Source organism: Tamandua tetradactyla, chromosome 13 (assembly GCF_023851605.1).
Source record: "Tamandua tetradactyla isolate mTamTet1 chromosome 13, mTamTet1.pri, whole genome shotgun sequence".
Classification (NCBI taxonomy): domain Eukaryota; kingdom Metazoa; phylum Chordata; class Mammalia; order Pilosa; family Myrmecophagidae; genus Tamandua; species Tamandua tetradactyla.
The window spans coordinates 12,683,795-12,709,460 of record NC_135339.1 but is presented as its reverse complement, the minus strand read 5'-3'; the positions used below and the strand labels follow the sequence as shown (position 1 = coordinate 12,709,460).

Below are 25,666 nucleotides of genomic sequence, written 5' to 3'. Positions count from 1 at the left end.
TTTCTTTTATAATTTGTGCCTTTTGAGTCCTAAGAAATCTTTGCCTAACCAACATCACAGATATTATCTCCTATGTTTTCTTCTAGAAGTCACATAATTTTAGCTCTTATATTTAGATCCATGATCTATTTCAACTTTTGTATATAATGTGATATAATGGTTAAGGTTCATATTTCACGATTTGCTGTCCAATTGTTTCAATATAATTTTTTGAGAAGATTATCTGTTCTCCATCATATAACCTTGGAACCTATGCTGAAATTCAATTGAACATATATGCATGAGTCTATTTCTTTTATATTCTCTATTGTGTTCCATATGTCCATAAAAAATATATACTGTCTTGTTAACTATAACTTTGTTGTAAGTCTTGAAATAAAGTCGTGTGAAACTTCCAGATTTCTTCTTCTTTTTCGAAACAATTTTAGTTATGTCATATTTATTTATTTTATTGTTTGATTGTTCATTTATTTTTTACATTAATTCAATGTGGTATGCTGTATTGTCTCCTACGACAGGAAAAAAAAGGATATTATCAGAAAATATGGCAAAATCTGAATAAAGTCTGTAGTTTAGTAAATAGCAATATACCGGTGCTAATTTCTTAGCTTTTACAAATGTGGCCTGGCTATAGCAAGATCGTTATGTTAGCTAGGTGAATTGTATATGGAAACTCTTTTATACTATTTTGTAATTGTTCTGTAAATGTAAAGTAATATTAAAATAAATAGTTTAAAATACAATATAACACACTTAGTTTAGTGCATTCTTAGTGCTAACCTTACAGCATAAATGAGGGTCACCACTATAATCCCATTTAACTCACCATTCTGACTCAAAAAAACAGATGGACTGTGTTGCATGATGATGTGATCCTCTAAACACAACCAAATAGTAGCCCAATTGCAGTTAACTTGCCAGGACTGATATTTTGCTAGAGCTGATGAACATGGTTACAAGGTCATGATATGCAACCATCGATGCAGCAAGGGCATCAAATTTCCATCCACCTCAGGAAGGAGGTTCAGAAGCATTTCACATAGATGTGGAAACAGTATATATTGCAAGCTAGTCCCAAGAGAATACAAAGTCTCCCAGACATCATAAGATACCCTGAAGGGCACTGGCTCTGATTACATTCTGCAGAATATCCCAATGACCCACTACATTGATGGCATCATCTTGATTAGAAAAGATGAGCAAAAAGTGATAAGTACATTAGAGACCTCTGTGGATCACATATGGTCACAGATAAACTAGAGATATTTCAGGAGCATGTCAGTGAAGGTTTTAAAGGTCCAGAGGTTTGGGTACGTTGGGATATCTCTTCTTAGATAAATAATATAATACATCATCTCACCCTTATCACCAATGGGATAAAGATGCACAATGTTTTGATGGCCTTTGCAAATTCTAGAGGCTCTGGATTCCACACCAACTTATTTACCAAATGCATTAACTAGGGTTCTCTAGAGAAACAGAATCAGCAGGAGATATCTGTATATATAAAATTTATAAAAAGTATCTCACATAAGTGTGGGGATGTAGAGTCCAAGGTCTATAGGGCAGGCCATGAGCTGGCAGTTCCAATGAAGGTCTTCAATGAACTCTCAAGAGAGGCTGGCTGGCTAAAGCAGGAAGAGTGATTGTCTCTTCTGAATCCTCCTTAAAAGCCTTCTGGGGATTACATTAAGTGTCACTAATTACAGAAGACACTCCCTGTATGTTGGATGCAGCCAACGTGATCATGACGTAATTCCATGAAATGTTGCCATAGCAACAAACAAGCCAGTGCCTGCCCCACCAGATAACTAGGCACCACCACCCAACCAAGCTGACACATGATACCAAGTAACATGAAAGGCTCCCAGGTTTGATTAGGATACAGAGCACAGAAGAGCTGGAGTTCAGTTATCTTACTTGGGTCATATTATTTGGAAAATACTCTGCTATCAGAGGTATCTGTGGTAGTAAAGGTGCCATGTATAAAATTTCCCAATAAGAAAATCACAATTAGGAACCTAGGAATCCACACTGAGGCTCTTATTTTCAATGAAAAACTATCTTCACACTATTTGACAAACAGAGGTTGCCTGCTATGACATCCTGTAAAATGCCTGACCATATACATTATTTGGCCATGTGGCAATGGGTTTGCATCAAAATCTGGGTTCTGGCAAAAGTCTGAAGCCATATATTGGATAAATTCAATAGCAATTCATTGTAAGTTTGAAGTGGTACATCTAGATGGAGCATAAGTAAGGAGGTATAGTACATATAAGCTGCATAATCATCCCAGACCTCCATATCATTTACTAATATTGTACTGGTGCCTCTCCTGCTCACTCCTGTGGCCACATGAGGGAATTTCTTATTACAAGCTGACAGAGAAGGAAAAGGCCAAGTTTTTTTATGGGTCATCCCAGCATGTGGAGTAAGCCAAAAATAGGCTGCTGTTGTACTACAGCTCCTCTCAGGGCAGGTTCAGAAAGAAAATGACAAGAGGAAACCCTTTTAATGGGAAAAGCTTCAAACATCTTGGCATCTACTTTGTGTGGAAAGGGAAGTAGTCCAAAATAAGAACTCAAATGGATTCAGGAACAATAGCAAATGGCTGGCTGGCTTTTCATGGGCCTAGAAGACAGATATGAAGACTAAAGACAAAGAGATGTGTCAAAGAGGCAAATGGATGCACCTTTGGAAGTGGGCCCAAAGTATGAAGATATCATATTGCATATAATTGTCCACAAGAAAACATCCACAATGGAGTAAGTACTGAATTACCAACTAGTCAGTGTAACTTAGCATTTTGGTATCAGTCAGCATCTGTCATCCACTATCCCATTCTTAGTACAAAGAGCTCTTATATGGAGCAGCCATCGCGTTAAGGATGGAAGTTATGCATGTTTTCAACAACATATGCTCCCACTTACTAAGAGTGATAAGCTACTGCTCCTGCTAGTTATCCAATCTGCCACAACACAAGCCAACACTACACCCCTGTTAACCATTGTTAGGTAACCATTAATTAGCTATCTCTCAGGAGACCAGATGACTTGATAAAAAGTTTATTATACTGTATTCCTTTTACCTTAGAAGGCAGTCAAGATGAATAGACAGCTATTCATCCTGATTATATTCAACATACTTTCCATATATGGGTTTGCTATTCTAGCACACTATCCAAGGATATAATGAAGGTTCAATGTATCAACATAGAATCCTGCATAACATCACAACACATGACAGGACCTACTTCACAGTAAATGAGATGCATCAGTGGGCACATGACCATGAGCATTTTGTCCATGTGATACTACCCTAAGGCTAAAGCCATGATACAACAAGGGATTGGCCTTCTGAAGATACAGCTGTGGTATCAGCTTGGAGGTGGCAGCATGTGTGGTTTCCATTAGGTGGAATGCATGAGTCTGGGAACTAAGGGTCTGGTTGTAGAAGTAGTCGTGATTACCATCACTCCTAATAACCTACACAGGATATTTGTAGTTCCCTTCTCTATCATATTAGACTTTGAAGGTTTAGAGTTTATTGTTCCCTGAAAGATAATTCTACATCCAGAGGGCATAATTAGAATCCCTTTTTAATATTATTTTCTGGCTGCCACATACTCATGTTAGGTTCTTTGGGTCAAGAGCCCAGTAGATAAAGAAAAGGATCAACATTCCACCATGGTTAATTAACCCTGATCATGAATAGGTAACAGGATTGATGGGATAGGGATGAATACATTCAGTACCCAACTAATCCATCTGGGAGTCTTTTGGCACTCCCTTACTCACTTTTGAAGGTAAACAGAAAAAGTGTTGGAACTATGATCTGAAAAGAATTCTCAGTTATGAGGATAATACTCACCCCACCAGGTATGCATTTAGACCAGCAGAGGTGCTAGTCAGGTGCTAGGGATAGCCAAAAAGGAAAGAAGGAAGCTGATAATCTGTGGCTTCAAGCAGGGGCTGCAGCTAGTCAAAGCAATCTTCATTTTCTAAGTATTCCAAGATAAGATAACAACTGGAATTCTGGAGGAACATTTCCCAGGTGCAGTACACTTCACAAAGCAAGTGGATCTGTATTCGCAGTGTGGACTGGTGTATATCATGGTGCATTGTCCAAATCTCTCCCTTCAGGAGTGATAATCTCATTCCCACATCCATTGGGATTTCTGGATGCTAATCGCTCACTACTGAGTATCACTTTGGGAATTACCTTCGGCTAAAGAAAACCGCCTCGTCCATGTTTATACCCAATATCATACGCATGTCAACAGATGAACAACCTGCTGGCAAGTTCTTGGATATTTTAGCAATCGACTCCCTTGAACCAGTACAGAACGGTTCCAGCACTCTACTGGCTTACAGGCTTACACTTCCCTCTTTGGGGCCAGTCTTCATCCAACAGTTGGTTCAACAGAAAGGCATGGAGGCAAATAGGAAAAACTAACCCACCTCCAGATTGCTGCAGCTACAACAATTTCACAGTTTAACCTCTCACTCTGCCCCCTCTTGTTTCCTACTCCCCTTCCGTGCATATTTGTGGGAAATATTTAAGGAACATCCTGCACGTAAGTCTTCATCCCAGAGACTGTTTTCAGGGAACTGGACCTAGTATATACAGTAAATACTCAACAAATACTTATTTTCTTCCCTCATTCTTTATCTTATTCTAGCAATGAAATGTATATATTTAAGGAAGCAAAAAGTGAATGATCTTCATTGCTGGTCCACATCCTTGAAAAACCAGCAAAGATTAGAGGAGAATGCATTAGAAAAGCAACAGGTAAAAAAAGGGTAATATAAAGTGATTCTCTAATATTCACATTGGCACTAAAAATATGCCATATTGCATAGTTGGACACATTCTCCATTTAAGACTCAAAATCTTATACAACAAGGTCACATTTCCATATTAGTGCAAGCTTGTATAAAAAGAATTTTAAAAGGTGTTTTTGGACCCACTTTTTAAAAAAGATAACTAGCATAATCTAAATTGGAATTGATGAACCACCCATGATGCGTATTTCACAATATAACAAATAGTTTTATAAAATCTTCATCCTAAAATTCTAAGAGATTCGAATGACAATAAATAATTTGCTTGCTTTCTGTTCCCATCAAGAAGAACCTAATTTTGCCAGTATGGTCTGGCATGCAATATCATTAAGTCTTTTTGAAGCATTTGACTGGCAGATAAGGATGTAAATTGTCAAATGCCTGATGACAAATCTCAAATTTCAGCCATACAGTATTTCTAAACATGATATTAAATAATTTCTGAGGAAAATACATTTTCTACCCATCTGCTTTGAATAGATACCTTTTAATTTCTTCTCATTGCTTTTTAAAAAAAAATTGTCAGGATTATATATCATGAAAGGAACATTGAAGAAAAATTTCTCAACAGTCAAACAAGTAACATTAAGTGCAAATAATACTGAAGGTAATACTTAAAAATTTCATGTGGATAAATCCTCAGTATGCCCCTTCCCCAGAAATATTTCTTACATATAATTCCAAAAATTTAGAATGCATATTCTAATGAGATTCTTTCATGGACTTTGGATAAGTAGATTTTGAAATGCATCAATTTAAACAGAAAAGAATATATCTAAAAAGAGCACAGCCAACCTAATGTAGAAATAATTCTGAAAACTTTACTCACTTCATGATACTCAGCCAAGCTTCTAAGAGCCTGCCTTGTTAATAAGAACGCAAGCCTAAAATTATTATATGTTGGGTCTAAATGAGAAGGAAAGTAATTCCAGTTGAGAGTGTTATGTTACAGGCACTACATTGTACATATTATGAATGATATCTCATTCATTTTCACCCACATCACTGTAAACTATTCTTATCTCCTTTTGATGGATTGGGAAATTAAATGCCAGCAAGTTTCCAAGGTCACATAACTATATCTATCCATCTCCTGATATCTAAGCAAACAAGATATTCAGGTATCAGTTCTCTGAAACCTACATTCACTCTCCACGAAATCTCCCCACACCAATGACTTTAAAGGCCATTGTGTTTGTTATTTATTGTGGCATGTCATATCACCTCAAGTTTAGCATCTTAAAACAACAAATATTTATTCACTCATATGGTTTCTGAGGATCAAGAATTCAGCAGTGGCTTAGATAGATGGATTTTGTTCAGAGTCTCTCACAGATTTGCTGTCAGCTGTAACTGAAGTCATCTTGAGTAAGTTAGAGCATCTTTTTGCAAGACGATTTACTCACGTAGCTACTGGACGGAAGCCTCAGTTTCTGCCAGGCTAATGGAAGAAAGCCTAAGTTCCTCAAAATGAGAACCACTCCACAGTGCCACTTGAGCATCCTCATAACGTGGCAGCTAGCTTTCCCCATAGTGAGGATTCCAAGGGAAACAAGGCAGAAGCCACTGTCACATAACATAACCTTGGAAGTAGCATGCATCAAGTCTATCCTTCACATGGAACAACCTGGACACATTATGTGAGAAGACCAGAAGGTGGGGATCAGACCCAAGAATGGATGCATTTATTCAAAACTAATTCCTTAAGTACAGCTTCTCAGGGATAATATTTTTCAATCTCAAAGCCAACTTGTAAAACTAAAGTGATGAAAAAAAAATAATAAAGTGATGTATTTCTCCTCCCCACCCCCTGCCCCCTGTCAAACACCCAAAATCTATTACTTGGACAAGCATAGGGTATCTGCTACAGACATCTATGTTCAAACCGATAGAAAATGGGAGGCATACAGGATTCCATAGGTCTATAACAATTGTGAAATACAGCTGGGTCCATATTGAAAGTTCCTCAATTAGGACTCAGGATCTGGGAATAACCCCCCATAGTTTGTAACTTCAGGCTTTTGGATCTACCCATGAGTTATCTTTTCTTTTCTCATAGATGGTAGTATGTGCTCACATCTGAGTCATGCTTTTAGCCTGCTTTTTGCTTTAGTAGTTTGAGAGTCCAAAGGCTCCTCTTCATTTTATGTTATCTCTGTCCTATTCAATCCAAGCGGGCAGTGTTCCTTTTATATCTTAAAATCTTCATAAGTTTCTTGTGATTCTTGTCGGGGTTCATGCTATTAGACAAAAAACACACATAAAAACTTTTTTGAGATAAGCTCTTTTCTACTTTGGACTTCTGCTGAGTCAGCTTCTTAGAAGCTTTATTGTTTAAGAGCATCTATGAGCTAAACACTTGCACTTCTTAGAGGACTCTTTGTCTGACTAAATAGTATTCTGATGCACCACTTTTGTTCTCTCTGAAGTCTAAACAAAAGATTTCACTATCGCGCCTCTGGTTTTATTTTTAGACTATATTTTTCTAGGAGTGTCTTGGTTTGGTCTTAGCCAAGAAGCCATTTCTTAATTTGAGCATAATTTTCCCTCTGGATAACTTGAAGAATTTCAAAACCATGACGTGTCAATTCTTTCTCACTTAGCAGTCCTTTTAATTTATCTCTCTCATTTCACATTTCACTATAAAGAACAAGAGACACCTTTAACACTAGCTGGGAATCTCTATATCACCTCATTCATTGGGTACATTTTCTACTGCCCTCATTAATGCAAGCAACAGTATTGCTAAGCTTTCTGCCACTACATAGCAAGGTTGTACTTTTCTCCAATTTCCAAAAAGATATGCCTCCCTTTCAACAGCAACCTCCTTAAGGGTCATGGTGCCTTTACAAAATTTCCTCAAGGATCTGCAAGCTTTTTCTAATCCCTTTCAAAGTCCTTCCAGCTTCCACTCACTTCTTTATTACAAACCTACTCCTACATTTTTAAGTATTTGTTATGGCAACACCTAATTTTTGGCACCAAAATCTGAGTAAATTATCTATTATTGAATAAGAAACAGGCCATCTGAAAACACAAATATTTAATATTTCAAACTTTTCTGAGGGTCAGAAATCAGGGGCAGCTTATCCGGGTGATTTTGAGTCAAGGACTCACATGAGGATGCATTAAACCCTTGACTGCAGAGGAAATCATTTGAAGGCTTGATCCGTGCTAAAGGATTTGATTCCAAGATTACTCACTCATATGGGAGAAGCCTCAGTCCCTTACCACATGGGTCACTCTTCAGGTTGTCTGAGTGTCCTTATGACTTATTTGATGTTTTCCCCCAAGTTAAGTAATCCATGGGAGAATAAGAAAGAAGCCACAGTTTATTTTGTTAATCTCAAAAGTGATATACCATCATTTTTGCTATATTATAACAGTCACCCAGACCAACCCTGATAAAATGAGGATGACGACCAAACAAGTTCATGAATTCTAGGAAGTGGGAATCCATTGGTGCTATCTTGGAAGCTGGCTACCAAAACTATCTATAAAAGGATACACAAATTTATATCTTCATGCCAACTTCTTTCCTGAAATACAGGCTTGCAGCTCTAACAGTTATCTTGACATCTATACTTGCGTGCAAACAGGAAGTTCAAGTTAACAGAACTTCTGATTTACTATTGACTATTGCCATATGACGTGTTAATATACTAGTGTCCTCAATCACAGTTAATAACACTACCAATTGCCCCTCCCTCAGGCCAAGACCTTAGTCAATCTTGGTTTATCTATTAGTCTCACATTTCACATCTAACCAATAAGCATATCTGTTAACTTTACTTTCAAAAACGTTCTGATCACAACTATGTTTCACTTTCATACGTATTATTACTTTCACTCTAGTCTAACCCAGTATTATTACATGTCAATGGAATCATCCAAAAAAATTTCTCATTTTTCTGTTCCCATCGCCAAGGACCTAAATTTGTTAGTAACTTTGGAATATGGTGTTTCTAAGATTTAAATGTATTTATACATACCTCCCCATAACTGCATGCACAGAATGCATAATGCCTAACATAGGGTTTTGGGGGAGATCCTAATTTGGGTGTCGTATAAAGAGTTTCTGGATATAGCCCCAGAATGTTCTGATGGGGGACCAAATATTTTATATGAACTTTTTTCCTTTCGCTTTGTTTCAGTCCCTCTTGAGCTCTCTGTCAGCCACTACTTGGCATTCTGAATGGGAAGGTGTCACCATTCATCAAATTAAAATGCACATACAAATGCATGTTAATGTGCAATATACACGAAAAAGTCTCCGTAAGAAATTATATGACCCAGCTCCACAATGTAATTTTAGCATTAAGCCATTTTATCACAATAGAATTACAAATTCAAACTTGTTTATTTCTTTTCCCCCTATCAATTAGTCTTCTGCCAAGTAAGCAAGTACTTCTTCCTTTATTAATGGCACAATGGGAAAACAATTGCTAAGATGGGTGCAGTTTAGGCCTCTGAGTTTTCAATAAGTAGAGCAAATGTAGTGGAAATGTTCCTTATTTGTCCATATCAAACTCTGTATGAGGCATATGTAAAGACTTCTATTAGAGGTCTTTATGTAACTGTGGCCCAATAAGGTCCCCTTCTAAAAGGTGAATCTACATACTTTGCTATAAAGACCAAACATCCAGCACTAGAAGAATAAATATCTCCAATGATGCTGTCTTATTTCAATTCCTGCTACACATTTGCTTCTCCAGATAATTTGTTAGTATTAATTATCTATAGATGTGTACAAATTACCCCCAAACTTAGCATCTTAAAATAACAAAACTTCATTATCTTACCACTTCTGTGGGTCAGGAATCCAAAGGCAGCTCAGTTGGGTGGTTCTGGTTCAAGGTCATCTACAAGGTCATAGGCAAGCTGTTGGCCAGGCCTGCATTTGTCTCAGGCTAGAGGATCTGCTTCCAAGGTCACTCAGGTAGTTACAGGCAGGCCTCGCTTCCTTCTTGGCTGTTGGTCCCATACCTCAGTTCCTTGTCATGTGGCCTCTCCGTAATGCTGCTTAAAACAGGCAACATGTGTCCCCCAAAGGGAATGATCTAAGAGAGAGATAGAAAGAACCCAAGATATAGGCCAGAGTCTTTTCATAAAATGTAGGTATATACCCAAAGAAATTGAAAACAGCGCTTAAAGAGACTCCTGTGCACCAGCGTCCATAGCAGCATTATTCATAAGGTGGAAACAAATCATGTAACCATTAATAGATAAATGGATAAAGAACATATGTATATACATAGAATAGAATATTACTCAGCTATAAAAAAGAATGAAGTTCTAATATGTGCTGCAACATGGATAAACCTTGGAAACATTATGCTGGAGTGAAACAAGCAAGGCACATAGGGACAAATAAATTATTGCACTCATATGAGCAAATTTTAGATACGGACAGGAGATTAGAGGTTACCAGGGGCTAGGAAGAGTGAGGAATGGAGAGTAATTTTGGGTACAGAGTTTCTGTTTGGGGTGATGACGCATCTTAGTAATGAATGGTGGTGACAGAAGCACGATACTGTGACTGTAAATAATAACTCTGAATAGTGTATACAAAAGTGGTTTGAAAAGGGGAAAAAAATAACCTCATAAGTGACATGGCATTCGTTCTGTTATATTCTATTCATGAAATGTGGGTCACCAAGTCCAGTCCACACTCAAGTTGAGTGGAGTTAAGCTCCACCTCTCAGAGGGAGAGATATCAAAGAAATTGTGATATTTAAAACCCCCACAGCCAGGTAATCATACACTTCATATCTTCTCTGGTCAAGGACTGGGACCAATCCTGATAAACTTTTCAAGACTCTGTCCTGGATTGATGGCAAGAGAGACCAGCATCTTAACCTGGGGATAGGCTTCCTCTGTTTCTAATATTTATATAAAACATCTTTATTGTCCATCCTGTAACTTAACAGAAAACTCACAGAAGGAAAATGACACTCCTGACTTTATCTCATAGCCATTTTCTAGTGACTTTGGAAGCAAACTCTATAGCCCAGTTCTTTAGCTCACATTCTGGCTCTACTACACACTTGCTGTGGAACTTCAGAAAATTATTTAAATGACTTAAAGTTTACATTCCTTAAGTTTCTCACCTCTAAAATGGAGATAATGATAGTACCTATGCATTGGGTCTGCTGGGATTATTAAACAGGTTATTACATTTAAAATGCTTAGAACATTTCCCAACAGATTAAAAACCTTAGTTGATTACTAACTCCATTATTAACATCATTATTATTTTTATTGAAATAATATCCACCTAATCCTGGTCTGCAAAACAGACATTCATTCCACAACCATAAGAGCTTAGTACTGAGTCAGACTGTCTTTTAGGCTTTGGCAATTCAGCAGTGAACACAGTAGAGAAAACCCTACCCTATGGGAGTTGCTCTTTTTGTGGGTTTTGCTTGCATCGTTCATAGTCTCCTCCACAGCTTCACTAAGAAAAGTGAAATGGGGACAACAGCAACTGAAAGGGCCCAAGCAAAGCTGAAGATCCAGAGGAAGCGCTGCTCCAAGGAGTGTGCCTTAGTCGCCATAAGGTCTGCTAGGCTGCTTGGTGTGTGTTCTCACGAACAAAGTGGAACAAGGCTGAGCCTTTCCACTAAGTTGCTGTGTCAATTTGAGCAAGTCATTTCTTTCTTCCCAGGGTGTTTCCCATTTGCAAAATGAGAGTGATGGTGGTGGTGGTGGGGTGTTGGACTACCTCTTTGTTGTTTATTAAAAAAAAAAAAAAGAAGAACGACAGTGTTCAAGGAAACCTGGGATTTTTCAGAGATGCTTCTAGGACTCTGAAAGCATGTTATTGGAATTTCACTCAATTTGTTTATGAGTATTTATTTTTAAATAATCCAATAAAGAACATCATGCAATCAATTGGACTACACCAAATGTTAATATATTAGAGAGTATATGAGTTGACATTGATCCTAATCCTTAATAATTTACTTAACAATGAGAAAAAATGTCATATATCTGACCTTACCAAATAAATAAATACTAAGTTTTAATTTAATCTGTTATATATTACAATTCTGTATGAGCTCAATTGAAAATGGAGCTCCATGAAATAATTTTGAAAAGTATTTGTCCATATAATAAGGTCTAATATTTTTAACCATTAATTTTTGCAACCATCTAACCCAAGTGTACGTTATTCTCTTGTATTTAAAAACAATTCTATGATGTCAATATTCATGTCTTCCTTTCAGAATTGAAAAAACTAGATCTGGATAGATTAAACAACTAAAGTCAGATGACGCAGAGTGGCAGAGCGAGAACAGAAACTGAGGTATGAGGACACTCTGAAGAGTGCATGTAACTACCACACTATAATCATGCAGGGTCTCTTGTGAAAGAAATTGCCATATTGATACAACCTTCCCATTCTATTACATAGAAAGCAGCTTTCAGTATTGAAGGGGGAGGATCTACTGACAAATTTGGTGGCCAAAGTTCCAATATAAAATGTCTTCCCAGAAGCTGTGTCAAATGAATTGCCATGATTAGAAACCACAGCCCATCATCGGTGTGATGATTTGAAGCTGTTATGGACTCTCAGAAAGATCATGTTTCTAAAGCTAATCTATTCCCTGTCTGTGTAGACCTATTGTAGGCAAGACTTTTCGGTTAGGTTATTTCAGTTAAGCCATGCCTCAGGTGGGTCTTAATCCTCTTACTGGAATCCTATGTAAGACATAAAATTCAGAAAAGCACACAGGGAGATGTTGAGAAAGCAAGACAGAGCTCAGAAAAAGAAGCACAGATGAAGCAGCCAGAAGCTGAATGCCATGAAACCCTGGAGAGAAGGACCAGCAGACGCCACGTGCTGTGTCATCTGACAGAGAAATTCAGGTGTCATCTGACAATGCCTTGATTTGGGCATTTTCATGGCCTCAGAACTGTAAACTTGTAAGCTAATATGTCCCCATTATTAAAAGCCAGTCCATTTCTGGTATATTGCATTTCAGCAGCTTTAGCAAACTAAAACAATCCGTTTCTATTTTGGGCTAGTATTAGCTGCAAGACTATATTACCTCTATCTTTGTGCTCTTCCCTTTCCTGCTCATGAATAAAGTCCTGTACTCACAGAGGTGGATGTATTTCTGCTCCTTTTCTTCTGGTCTCTTCCAGTAAAGGCACATCATTCAGACTGTGAATAAATGACGTTTCTAAAACATCACTCTCCGCAATGGCTCCTTCTTTATCTATATTCCTTAGCCTTGCGTTCAAGGTTTTTTACAAATCTACTTCCCTAGAAAATTTCTACTATTATACCCCTTATAGCTCAAACTCTGGCCTTGTTTTAAAATATAAATGTGCAGTTCTAAAAAAAAAATTACCATTTTGTGGGTGGTACAAGTATGGCTCGGTGGCAAAAATTCTCACCTGCCTCCTGAGACCCAAGTTAGATTTCTGGAGCCTGCCCAGTGAGTGGAAAAGTATCTGCAAAGCCCCCTTCGGGGAATGGTGAGAACGGGGAGGAATTCAACTTCCCCAAGTTGAATTCTTGATATTCTCAAAGCAATGTGGACAACCAAAGCTATAGGCTGAGCCCCTAGTCTTGGGGTTTGTTCATATGAAACTTAACCCCACAAAGGATAGATCAAGTCTAAAAAAAAAAAAGTTACCATTTTGTATTCCATTATGTCTAGAACAGTTAGTGCCTGGCTTGGAATTAGCGCTGAAAATTGTAGAAGAAAACTGTGTATGATTATGTCTGATCATTGTTACAAAAATGTTAATTCTTAGTTAAGTTTTTAATGTATTAAAGTGGAGCAGCAGAAACACAACTTTAGATTATAACAATGCAGCAAATTTCAGTCAATGGCCTCAAACCTCTTTAAAAGTTTACTTTATTAAAGTATAAATGTCTAAACATTCAGTCAATCAGGAAACTTCAAAGAATTTGGTAAATGTTACTGAGTCCAACTAACGACTGGAAATCTAAGAGAAGAGGCTTCCTAAGTTGCAAATGCCACATTTCCTATTTTCTTCAGCTCGATGTTTGTGATTGAGCAGCACAATTCATAGTTACTATTTTTGCAAGGGATGTGAAAAGCAGTAGTTTGTCTAGCTCTGTGGGTGACGTTAAACTAGCAAAACAGTCTCCTTGCCATTATCCTGACACCAGTCAATGAAGCCATCAGGCAAACGAAACTGCTTTTGTGATAAGCAGCTCAGTAATTGAAAATTGTCATTCTTTTCTTCCCTAGGAAAACCTGAATCATTCATTTCAATTCGTTTCATATCATCAGGAAGATATTAGTATTTATAAAACAAGAACAGAGGCACAATTGGGGTGTCATTTTACTTGGTGAATTGCACAGAATGAAGAAGGTGAAACAACAATCCAAGCTGAAGCTAACTTGCTGCAGTAACAGATTGTACAGGAATTTATTCAGCTCTCAGTCTAATGTGTGTTTATCGAGGCCAGAAAGAAATGCATTTGTCTCATCTGGGAACCACAGAACTGGACAGGTAGGTACTCACTTTTCTCTAAAATCCAACAGTTACTGGATAGACCTGAAGACTGGATCAATGGGCTGGAATCACCAAGCAATTGGGAATAACCCCAGGCCACAAGACAGGATTGACTTCATCTAAAGGAAAAGAAAACAAAATTCTGGACCAAACTGTTGAACCAAGCATAGAGTTTCAACTTGCTCTCTCCCCAAATCCCACTGGATTACAAAAAAGTAATTAGAAAAAGAAAAAGTGCACAACTATGTTAAAAATAGGGCAAAGTATGAGTGGCAGACTGTAAGTAATGTTGAAGAATTTTAGATGATATAATCAGATGGTATGTGATTAGTGAAGGAACCAATCAAGGATCAATTAATATTTGAGAAAAACAAATGAAAGAGAAGAACCAAAACTGAACAAAGCAGACATGTGACTGAAGGACACAAAGGAATTAAGAAAAAAAAAAAAACACAGCTGGAAATTTAAACAGTTCTAGTAAGAATCTGCAGAGACATCACAGAGAATATTCCATAGAGACATCACAGAGAGTATTTCATTCACAAAATATAATGATATTCTTTGAAAATAGTAAAATTAGAAAGCAAAAATAAGAGCCCCTGTTATTTACAAATATAAATTTACAGGTCTGAAATCAATAAAAAGATTTAATAATAGAAATAAAATGAATTCCTGTCAAATTAGTGATCGGCTATATAAGGTCATGGAAATTTTCAGTGTGGATAGAAAAATATATGAGGAAATAGTAGAGATGTGAAAGATAGATCCAGAGTAGCCTACTCATATTCCAGGTTAGAATCCTAAACTCAATGTATTTTACTTTCTCTTTAATGGTTAAGATCAAATTTGTTAGCTTTGGGTTTTAAGTAGATTTTTGTTTCTTTTTTTTGATTTATGAAATTGTCCTTTTTTATTCATTTATTTATTTAATTTCATTATGGTCATAAAATATTCCATTGATATTTGTAACATATTCTATGTTATAGATACAAAGTCGACTGATGAATAGGGAGAAAGAAAAATAACAAACTTTGTACTGCTTTATTTAATTCTGAGAGTCTCATATTGTTAGTTACATAAAGCTCTATGACAGTCATATTTTTGGTGTGGATCATCAAAATAGGGATTTAAAATAAATCCTTTATTTATCAGTAGAAAACTATATGATAGCCATATAAGTGTCTATTTGAACTAGAGATTAAGGAGTATCCAGAAGAACAACTCCTAACAGAAGAGAGAGTCAAACGCGATGAGCCTGCAAGGGAGAAGGGGTTTCTGATGGAGCATGACAGTTGTCAGCAACTTTGCCTCTCAGGCAGCTTTCCCAGCTTCATGGATCTATCTTACGGGGAGAGGTGGTCCTAGCTTGAATACTATAGCACTGGTTTGCTTGATCTTCGATATCGTGGTGCAGCACTACTAAATATTTCCAATTATACCATGCACTCAAAAAGGGGCAGCTCGCCACAAAAGAACACAGCACAACTTTGGTCCCTGGAGGGCGCCCTTGCTCCAAGGAGGCATTTCCAGAAAGCAGCCAGGGAGCACTCAGAGAAGTTTGGGGGCCAGTGAAAGTGTATTTTACATTTACATCTCTTTTCCAGATGATTTGGTTTTCTTACAATTCTTTCTTTGGTAAAAAATTTTACAGGAAATAAAGAAATAATAGCTAACATGTAGTGTCTATTGTGTGTCAGGCACCATGACACACTTCATACAATGAATCATGTTCACACACTGCCACCCTACCCTATAAAAAGAACTGTTATTTCCATTTTGAGAAAGAGAACACCATTACCTATTACATCTAGAACCAGAATTTGAACTGAGTTCCAGTACCAAAGTCCAGACATTTCCCACAAAGCTGCTCTGCTCCAAGTACACTCAGATGGTATTTGAATGGTTGCAAGTCTGTTCATGGGATACATTCTTTAATTAGAATTTCCCTAAGGGGTTCAGCTAAAGTCCCAGGCCTTTTCAACAACTGCCCATTCTCCAGCCATATGGGAAAAGAAACAACCAATCAAGCACACACAAAACAACAACCCTACTTGCATTGTTTTAGTGAATATGCGGAAATATCTCCTTAGAGCCTTACCTCTATTTGATCCATCCTATGATTATGAGACAAAATAGATTTCGTCAGTTAAATACCAGTAACAGTTTTCTCTCCTATCATTTTTCTGCGTGATTTGAGATTTATGGTTCACTTTCGTTGGCCACTAAGTCCAGCGTTATCATAAGGTTTGTTTTACTTTGTTTGCTAATGCACTGGTGATGTTAGGAAGTCTTCACAGCTTTTAGCATGAATGTAACATCTGGTTTCATTTCAATAACACTGCAAGCTGCAAATGCAAATATGATGTTTTTTGTACTTCAACAACAACAAAAATTTCAGATTGTCATTCTAATGAAGGCTGATTTCCAAGTTCCAGTCCTTTAATGCTACTGCTTTGCTCCCCATTTTTTCCCATTTTGTTATAACTTTAATCTAACTTAACATGTCCTTCATTTATCATATTTCAGAGACTCGAGGCAACAGGTAAAATATCACTTTCTCTATCCTTCCTGAACTTGTATATTAAAATGATTTTGTGACACGTTATGGCATATGATTTCTCTCATGCAAAAAATCAAAATCATATATCGTGATAAAAGGCATACAGGAAAGACTTTTGGTTATTCATATGCCAAAAGTGCTTAGCAGGTAGAGATTTTAAAAAATGCATCATGATATGATGATTATTGGAGCAAGAATTGAGGGCAGGGCTGGTATTGATATGTGAAATTCACAGGCCTGATATTTCCAGTTTCAGATAATGCCTAGATTCATTTACATATTCTTCACCCACACAGCTGTAAGTTTAAGGTAGTGATGTTCCATTTAAAATAACATCCTTAGAAAACTCCATGTCTCTTATGAGCTAGACCCTGTGATGGATTCAAATGTGTAGAAGTACAAACCGTCTTGTCCTCTAAGGAGTTACCTAAGCTGGGAGAAATGAAAGTGTGGATAAAGAAAGAAAATAAAAATTAAGGACAAGCCATTAGGGCTGATTCATGGAAAATCTATGAGTTTTATGGAAATTCAGAGACTGGAGAGAGCACATTTGGCTCAGTATTCAGGAAAAAAACACAGAAGAATGGAAATTGGAATGGAGCTCTGGGCATTAATTTGATGGCTGGTCTGTAGGAGGGAGCATTCTAGATATAAGGCCTGGGCTGATTAAGTCCTGGGGTTGGAGAATTTCAATGTGTCTAAGGGCACAGTTTGCCATCTGGCCTGCCACAACACGCCGGAAGCAGAAACTAATGTGAGGTTTGCCCTCATTTATTATTTGAGTACACTCAGGTGGCCTGGGGCATCCAGAAGCTGGGACCCATAGGACAATGGAACCTTGTGCATTTATGCTGAAGTGCTGGAAATATAACCTTTTATCATCGTGTGGGCCTACCATGATTTGAATGATATTATAAAGCAATGTGTTATCCTATAGCTTCTAGATCATTCTAACTAGAGGTTCAAAGAAGATAGCAATTAGAGAGATTTCAAAGACAGATTCTGTTGTTTTTGCTCATTACATACTTTACTTCTTTTCTACCCTCACAGCAAGTGGAGTAGAAAATATATTTCTCAAATAATAGCTGTGAAATGAGGTGTGTTGATCAAGGTTAAGCTCCTAGCAAGTGGCAGATTCAAGGTCACCTGCCCCAATACTCCTTGGAAAGAAAGGAGATGCAATGACAATGAAGGCAGTAACAATACACCTTTATAGTTAGAAAGAGCATCTCAAAATCCATTTCTGAAACTTTCCATGAACCTGATAACTCCAAGTCTCTGAGATAAAATAGGTTATTCTCCTAACTTGGCCTTGAGACAAATTAGGGGCTTATTTCTAAACTTAATTATTAAGGACAGTTTTAGATCTATGGAAAAACTAGAAAGTTAGGGCAGAGAGTTCCTCTATACCCCGTACCCAGATTCCCGTTTTTAACATCTGACATTAAAGTGGTGTGTTTGTCACAATTAGTGAACCAATACTGATACATTGTTATTAACTAAAATCTATACATTATCTGGATTTTATGGTTGATTTGTTTTTGTAATCCAATGTCCTTTTTCTCTCCCAGGACCCCAACAAGGACCTCATATTACGTCTACTTTTCATGTCTCTTTAAGTTCCTCTAGGGCTGTGCAGTGTCTCACTGTTTTAGTGTCCTTGCTGTCAAAATAAATACCATGAAGTGAATTGACTTAAACAATGGGAATTTCTTTGCTTACAGGGTTGAGTTTAAGGAAGAGCCCAAATCAAGGCCTTATCAACGTGCTGTCTTCTCCTCAAAGACTGTGGTATGCTGGGCCTGGCTGCTGGTGATCTCTGGTCCCTAGTTCACGGCACGGCAAGACACATGGAGGTGTCTGCTCATCTCTCCCCTCACTACCAGGATCTGCTGACTTTCAGCTTTCAGTTTCCATGGCTCTCTCTCTGTGTTTGAATTTCATTATCTTATAAAGGATCCAGTAATAGGATTAAGACCCATCCTGATTGAAGCAGATCACACCTTAAGTGAAGTAACCTCATTAGAAGGTCCTCCTTAACAATGGGTTTACATCCACAGGGATGGATTAAGGTTAAGAACATGCTTGTCTGGGCTACACAGTTCCAAACCATCATATCCCACATGAGATAAGGCTGTGTTAAAGATTTCTGAATCCTGGCTTACCTGTCCTTTCCTAAGTGCTTTTCTAAATAGGACTTTGCTATTGAGACACTCTGGACATATTTCAAAATGACTACTTTTCTTCTCTCCTACCAGAACCATGAGATGATCTAACTTGGTACTTCACTGTGAGGAACTTGGTGGGTTCCCTGGAGGTAAAACCAATGAAAGTGTGTGGGTTCCCTAAAGACTTCAGCCCCTAGGAGCTTCTCCCTTTCACCGTAGTGTGCACACAGTCTCTAGCAGTTTGTCAAAATGATCATTTAAGTGTTCCTACCAGTTAATGGCTTATCTACCAGGTAAGCACATCTCAGTTGGGACTCTGTATCCTCCTGTCGCTACAGATCTTGGGGGTTTGTCCTGTTGGATTTCAGTTCTCTGATGCATCCAAGTAAGGTCTTTAGTTCTCATTTTTTTCAGCTTTCTTCTTATCGTAAGGATGGGAGTGAGGCTTTGTAAGTACTTTACATGTTGGAGTGGAAGCTGAAAGTCCTCAGTCAGAGATATTTTTAATGATCGTTACTTCTAGAATTTTTCTAGAGTCATTAGAAAATCAATGTGTGAGGAAATTAAAGTAATGCTATTGGAACTAATTGGGGTGCCACAAAAATATGGCAGAAGCATCTAGCAAGAATGTTCTATAAAGTTTCATGGAATTTGACCACGATTACATTTATATGGGGCATAAAAGGACTAAATTGACAACATTTGAGACATCCTCACAGTTGTTAATTCCACTTAGTATGTACAATAGCTATGCAGTCCTTACATTCAGCCTTTTGTTGGCCTTGAATCTAACCCTGTTTGATACATTTTAGAGTTATTGAAAGTTATTACATGGTGCCAAGACTCTGAGGCAGATTTGAATTCTGGCCTATCCATCTCTGTCTAAGGCTCTTATGCATCATCATGTATGCTTTGAGTAAATAGAAACCCAGCTCCTTGTTAAAAAGCAAGAATGTTATATAAACAGATAAGGTCTGGGTCACTTTGGGATGGGGTAAGGGTGTAGTATATGCTACCTATTGGACCAGCACCCAGAAAATCAGAGTCTTATTAGAAAATCCAGAACACTTCTCATTCATGCTTTTGATATAAGATTATAAAATGAGGCCTTGATCCAATTTCCCTTCTGTTTTATTGGATTAAGGCTGTCATTTTCTTGAATCATTCCTTTTCTTATAATTGTCACATGGACATAGCAGAGATTTTAAGTATAACCTCACTGTCAGGAAAGGAACCCTCTCTTGCTCTTCTCTTCTTCCCACATACAAAGAAAAAAACATTTCCAGCCACATGCCTTTCTCCTCTCCAATATCTGGTTCTCAAACAAATCTGGGCCAAGGATAGGAAAGTTCTCTGAAGTTTCAAGCCTAGAGAAAGGACCCTGTTAATCTTTGCAAAAAGCATTTCTTGAATTGGGGAACCTCCTCCCTCGCCTTAAGACCCTCATACCAAGAACAAGGTCATCGGTGACAAATCAATCGCCCAATCACCATGGGTAAAATAATTTTATGAGGGAGACAAAGCTGGAATCAGAAGTCACAGACTACAGCCATAAAAATATAGGTTCCTACCAGGAGGTTGAACCCTGATGTGTCAATCATGGCACTACACTGTAACTTGAGCTGCTGGCCCACTCATTCTTTCCTGACCTATAATTGTGTTTCAGGAACAATCTCTGCCCAGCAATAAATTTATATGGGTGACACAGACTCTGCTTGAGAGAAACATTCATAAAGCTTCTCCTCCTGTTTGATCTCATGAACCATGTACTTAACCTGAGAGTGATGGGGAGTATGCATTTAATTATAATTAGCCTGGTGGGATCACTAATTAAGAGCCAGGATGAGTCCTCGTTATCTCACAAGAGTCTTAACAACAGATTTCTAAAAGGAAGCTGCACTTCACCAAGGAGGGCTCCTCTTGATTTCAATGGCAAAAACTGAAAGAGAGATAGGTCATATATTTTGCCTGCAACCTAAGTTGTACATATTTTACACAACATATAAATTGACTTCACTCATCAAAACTGTATTTTCATTTGGCACTGTTGTTTCCACTTCACAGGTATACAAAGCAATGATACAAATGAAAGGAGTAAATATGTAAGTGATAATACCAGCATAATTAGCAAGTTTGCCATAAGAGACATATAAACATCATATTAGAGGATATATATTCTTTTCAATCACACATGCATTTACTATATTGTAGACCATGACACAATTCACAGACACACACACCCATCTTCACTCTCAGCAGATATGTTGCTTCCTATTTCATAAGACTGGTCATAAGAACTTCCACAAGTATCCATTGCCATTCCCATATGCCCACAGACATCTGTGCCCACACATTCAACATTCATTCCTGTTATCTATAACCTTTACATGCTGACCATAAAGGTCAACTTCTCCGCTTACGCATTAATTGCCATTCCTTTACATTTTCTACTTTCTTATGGACTACTTTCTTTCTTTCATCATTTATTTCCTCTAGGAAGACAGACATGCTATTGTTTCACTCATATTTCTTAAAAAAGCAAGACATTTTCTTAGGTCACTGCCTCTATAGCTATTGCCTCACAGTCTCCTCTCCTTTTGAGAGAAGCTCCTACAAATGGCTGTCTATCTGTACTATCTTAAACGCTTCTCTTCCTATCTCTCTTAAGAGGGCTGGTTGGGCTTTCATCAACCCATCTCTCTTCTGAAACTGCTCTGGGCGAGATCATCAATGCCTTCTGCTTTAGCAGTCCTGTAATTAACTTTCTCAGTCCTTATCTTCTCAGTTCTTGTCTTACTTACCAGCAACATCAGATGCAGCTGATCACTCCTTCCTCTTTCAAACACTTTCTTCACTTGGCTTCCAGTACTCCAGGTCATCTCTACACTCTTCTGGCTTGCCTCCCCTCTGAGAAGACCATTTCTTCTTAGTTTCTTGTGCTGTTTCCTCCTTTTCTCTCTGACTTATAATGCTGCTGTGACCCAGGTTCCTTCCTGAGGTTTCTCTGTCTGTTCCTTCTGAGGTGATTCCATCTACTATCAGGACCTTAAATATGATCTTTGTACTGATGTCACCAGTGTTTGTATCATGAGCTCAAACTTCTACTCTAAACCCGAGATTTCTACAGCCAATGCCTACAACATATCCAGTTAAATATCTCATAGACATTTCAAATTTAGTACGTCTAAAACTGAAATTCTGAACTTTCCCATTCAGAATTACAACAGAAGCTACTCTTCTGTACTACTTGCCATTTCACTAAATGGCAACTTCACCCTTCTGCATGTACAGGGAAACATAACCTCAGATTTGACCTGAATCCTTTATCTCAGATCTTATATCCAATCCATCAACAAATCCTGTGGTCTCTACCTTCAAAATATACTTTCAAAAGAGGTATACTTTCCTCTGATTTTTGCACTATCACTCTCATTCAAGCTCTTTTCTCCCTTCTGAATTAATGCAGTAGCAACTGAATAAGTGATGTCAATATTTTTCTTAAGTTTCTCAATATAGCAGCTATGGTCATACTAATACAATGTTCATCAGATCATGTCCCTTTTTCATCCAGACCTTCTGATACTTTCCCTTTTCACTCAGTCTTTATAACATGTATGAAGTCCTAGGCCATCCATTCCTTTCCCCTCCATCTAGCTAACCCACTGCTCTTTCTCACCTATGCTGGAATGTTTGCCATGCTCCCACTTTAGGGTCTTAGTTTATCAGGGTTACTACAACAGGTACTGCAGACTGGTTGGCCTAAATGACAGGAATATTACTGTTCCATGGTTTTGGAGGCTAGATGTCCAAAATTAGGGTGTTGGCAGGCCCTGTTTCTTCAGAAATCTGTAACATTTTGTTGGTGGCTTGCGGCAGCTATCCATAATTCAATCTCCACCTCTGTCACATGGACATTTATTTGCCTCCTCCTGCCTCCTTCCTACCCGACTCTTCCACATCACTGCTTCTCTGTCTTCACATGGTCTCCTGCATGTCTAAATTTCCTGTTTATAAGGACACCAGTCATATTGTTTTAAGGTCCACCTTGATTCAGTCTGACCTCATCTTAATAAGATCTTAGAAGATCTTATTCACAAACGAGTTTGCACACACAGGACTAGAGGTTAAGACCTGGACACGTTTTTGTGGGGACATGATTCAATTATGAGGCATACTTACATTTTGGAAAGGTAGATAAACGAAAAATACTTTAATCTTAGACTTCATGAAATATGGTACATTTCTTTCTTCATTTCTTTCTGTTTTATTGCTTTGTAGAGCACAATAAATTTTGCTCAGTTTTTGATCACCGTTAACTTGCAAATCTTTTCTAACACTCTTAAATGATTTCTCTTGTCATTGGGGTTATTCCTTTGGTAGTACCTTTAATTTGTGTCTTTGTATTGCAAACTTCTCTGTGGCACTGTATGCATGAGTATGTTTATTGCGCCCCCCCCATATTCAGATAATACATTTTTCTGAATATAAAGTTCTAGATGTTTAAATTTCATTGAATTACATCTAAGCTGGATTATTTTATTTTTATTTGTTTTTATTTTTCCAGCATGACACTCTGAGTAGAGTGAGCACATAATTTCCCTTTCAAACCAAGAAACCTGCCTTTGCAGTTACACAAAGAATAATGCCACTTATTTCATATTCAAGAGAATAGAAATTCCAAACTTTCCTTTGATAACGAGCATGCAGTAAAAAGGCAAATCACCCTTAGACTTAAGTGGACTAATTTTCTATTTGAAGCGACTGCTGACAGTCCTGAAAAACTGGCCCCCTTGCAGCCGAGCTCCTCTTCCACTAATAATACCGATTCCAGGAACCACCCCTGTTTCAAGGGAGCTCACTGTTAACTCAACCTTCATTCAGGGAGTCTCTTTTCACCTCTTTAGTCGAAGCATCACTGGAGATAATCTGTTTAAATTGTGGTGCAGGAGCCCTGAGGTGTGGGGAGGAGAGGGAAGATGAGGGTGACCCAGCAGTCTGCCCTGATAAGTTCTGCCACAGAAATGACAGAGACTTCTCTGGTTTTAAGTCAACTGTGTTAGTAATTCATCAATATCGTGCCATTAAATATGTTTTTGACTATTGGCATGAGACATATATTCTTTATCATTCACAAAGCATTTTTTTCTCTTAATATGGACATGGCATTTTATAAATTACTGTTATCAAATAGATAGAAATGGTGCAGGGTTCTTTCTTAGATCTTGTGGTAGAGAGCCTGTAAAAAAAAAAAAAAATGGACTCAGTTATTCCCCTCCCTGTATCTTGTCCCCTCCCTTGCTATGTGACTTTGTAGCTCCTTACGTTAAGAAATGAAATTTACCTTCCCACTTTGGGAGCTGTCCTTTCTCCTGCTTTGGCTCAGAGAATGCGGCGAGTTGAAGTTGGGTCATTTCTGAGCCTAGAGCTCTGGGGTTCTTGCATACTGCCTCTGGCTTTCACGGAGCCCTATTTCCACCCGTGAACAATCTGGAGAAGCAGAGAGCACAAGGCAGAGAGCGCTGGAGCAGCCCAGTGCCAGCCCAACCCCAAACATGCAAGGAAGATCCCCCAATTCAATAACCGGCCTACTGTTAGGCCAGAGGAACGCGGAAGGGCACTACAACTGGAGCTGCGGTCACTGTGTCGTCCCTCCCAACATGGCTTCTGGAACCGCCCCTTCCGGACACCTGACTTCCGGACACCTGACTTCCGGAGAACCGCCTCTTCCGAACGCCACCTGACCCCCTTCCTTAAAAACTGCCCACCCCATTACCCAGGCGCAGACTCACCTCCCTCCGTTTTGGGCTTGGTGAACTCAGCCAGAGAGTGCAAAAATAAACCCGCCCGCTTTAAATTTCCGGGTCTACCTTCCTTCTTTCTCACCCTTTGGCCTCCCAAACCTTTCACCTACCTGACCCATATTGGAACCACTGACTGCCGAGCAACAGTAAATGTGTATTATTTCAAAAACGAGTTTTAGAGTGGCTTGTTACATATTTAAAGCTAAAGGTTACAAACCAATTGACCGTCTACCTCACTTAGGCTAGTCTTACTGTTTCCGGAATTGAAGGGATTTGTTGACATGGGGGCTCAAAGAGATGTGAGTAGGAAATATGGGGCAGAGTAAGTACCTTAAAATCTTCGTGAACATGTGAGAGTGGGTGACCCAAAGAAGAGCGATTAGAAAATTAGCACGTAATCTAGGCAGGTGGCGTTTGGAGGGAGTGACATTCCGAGGTGGTTATTAACATCCAGACTGTTAGAAAGAATGGCCATAAGACATTACTAAAATGACCATGTATATTTATTAAATAAACATGTAGAAAGGACCTAATAGATATTAGTTTCGTAAGAGCACCAGTGAAAAAAATTCAGAGATCTGTAAGAGTCTCATTCTTCAATAGATAGGTATTTTAGTAAGAGAACTAAAAATTACATTGCCATATATTTTTGTATTAATTTGTATACTATTACATGCAGATAAAACCTAGCATGGTATGTGTATAACTACATTTTAATTTGAGTTTACATTTGTGTAAGGGTCAAGCTGTCTATCTCTATTTAAATAACAAAATATTTACATCAGGCTA

The 25,666-nt window shown here is 38.1% G+C and overlaps 2 long non-coding RNA genes across 4 annotated transcripts in view; one reads left to right on the top strand and one right to left on the bottom strand.

The window, feature by feature from the left end:
• Positions 1 to 14,778, top strand: part of LOC143653593 (uncharacterized) — a 30,381-nt gene extending 15,603 nt beyond the window's left edge. The window contains exon 4 of the long non-coding RNA XR_013161388.1: positions 14,081 to 14,778. This is a non-coding gene — a long non-coding RNA (uncharacterized LOC143653593). The remainder of the gene's footprint in view (positions 1 to 14,080) is intronic.
• On the bottom strand, positions 5,404 to 24,774 carry LOC143653591 (uncharacterized). 3 transcript variants are annotated; one of them, XR_013161385.1, is made up of 7 exons: positions 24,418 to 24,760; positions 21,878 to 24,312; positions 16,447 to 16,693; positions 14,358 to 14,467; positions 12,902 to 13,017; positions 9,650 to 9,907; positions 5,404 to 7,087 (listed from the first exon to the last, which is right to left on the bottom strand). It is a non-coding gene; the product is annotated as an uncharacterized LOC143653591 (long non-coding RNA). The 3 variants fall into 3 exon arrangements; XR_013161386.1 differs by lacking the exon at positions 12,902 to 13,017 and having other exon boundaries at positions 5,455 to 7,087; positions 24,418 to 24,563; positions 24,666 to 24,774; XR_013161384.1 differs by lacking the exon at positions 12,902 to 13,017 and having other exon boundaries at positions 5,448 to 7,087.
• Positions 24,775 to 25,666: the final 892 nt, after the last annotated feature.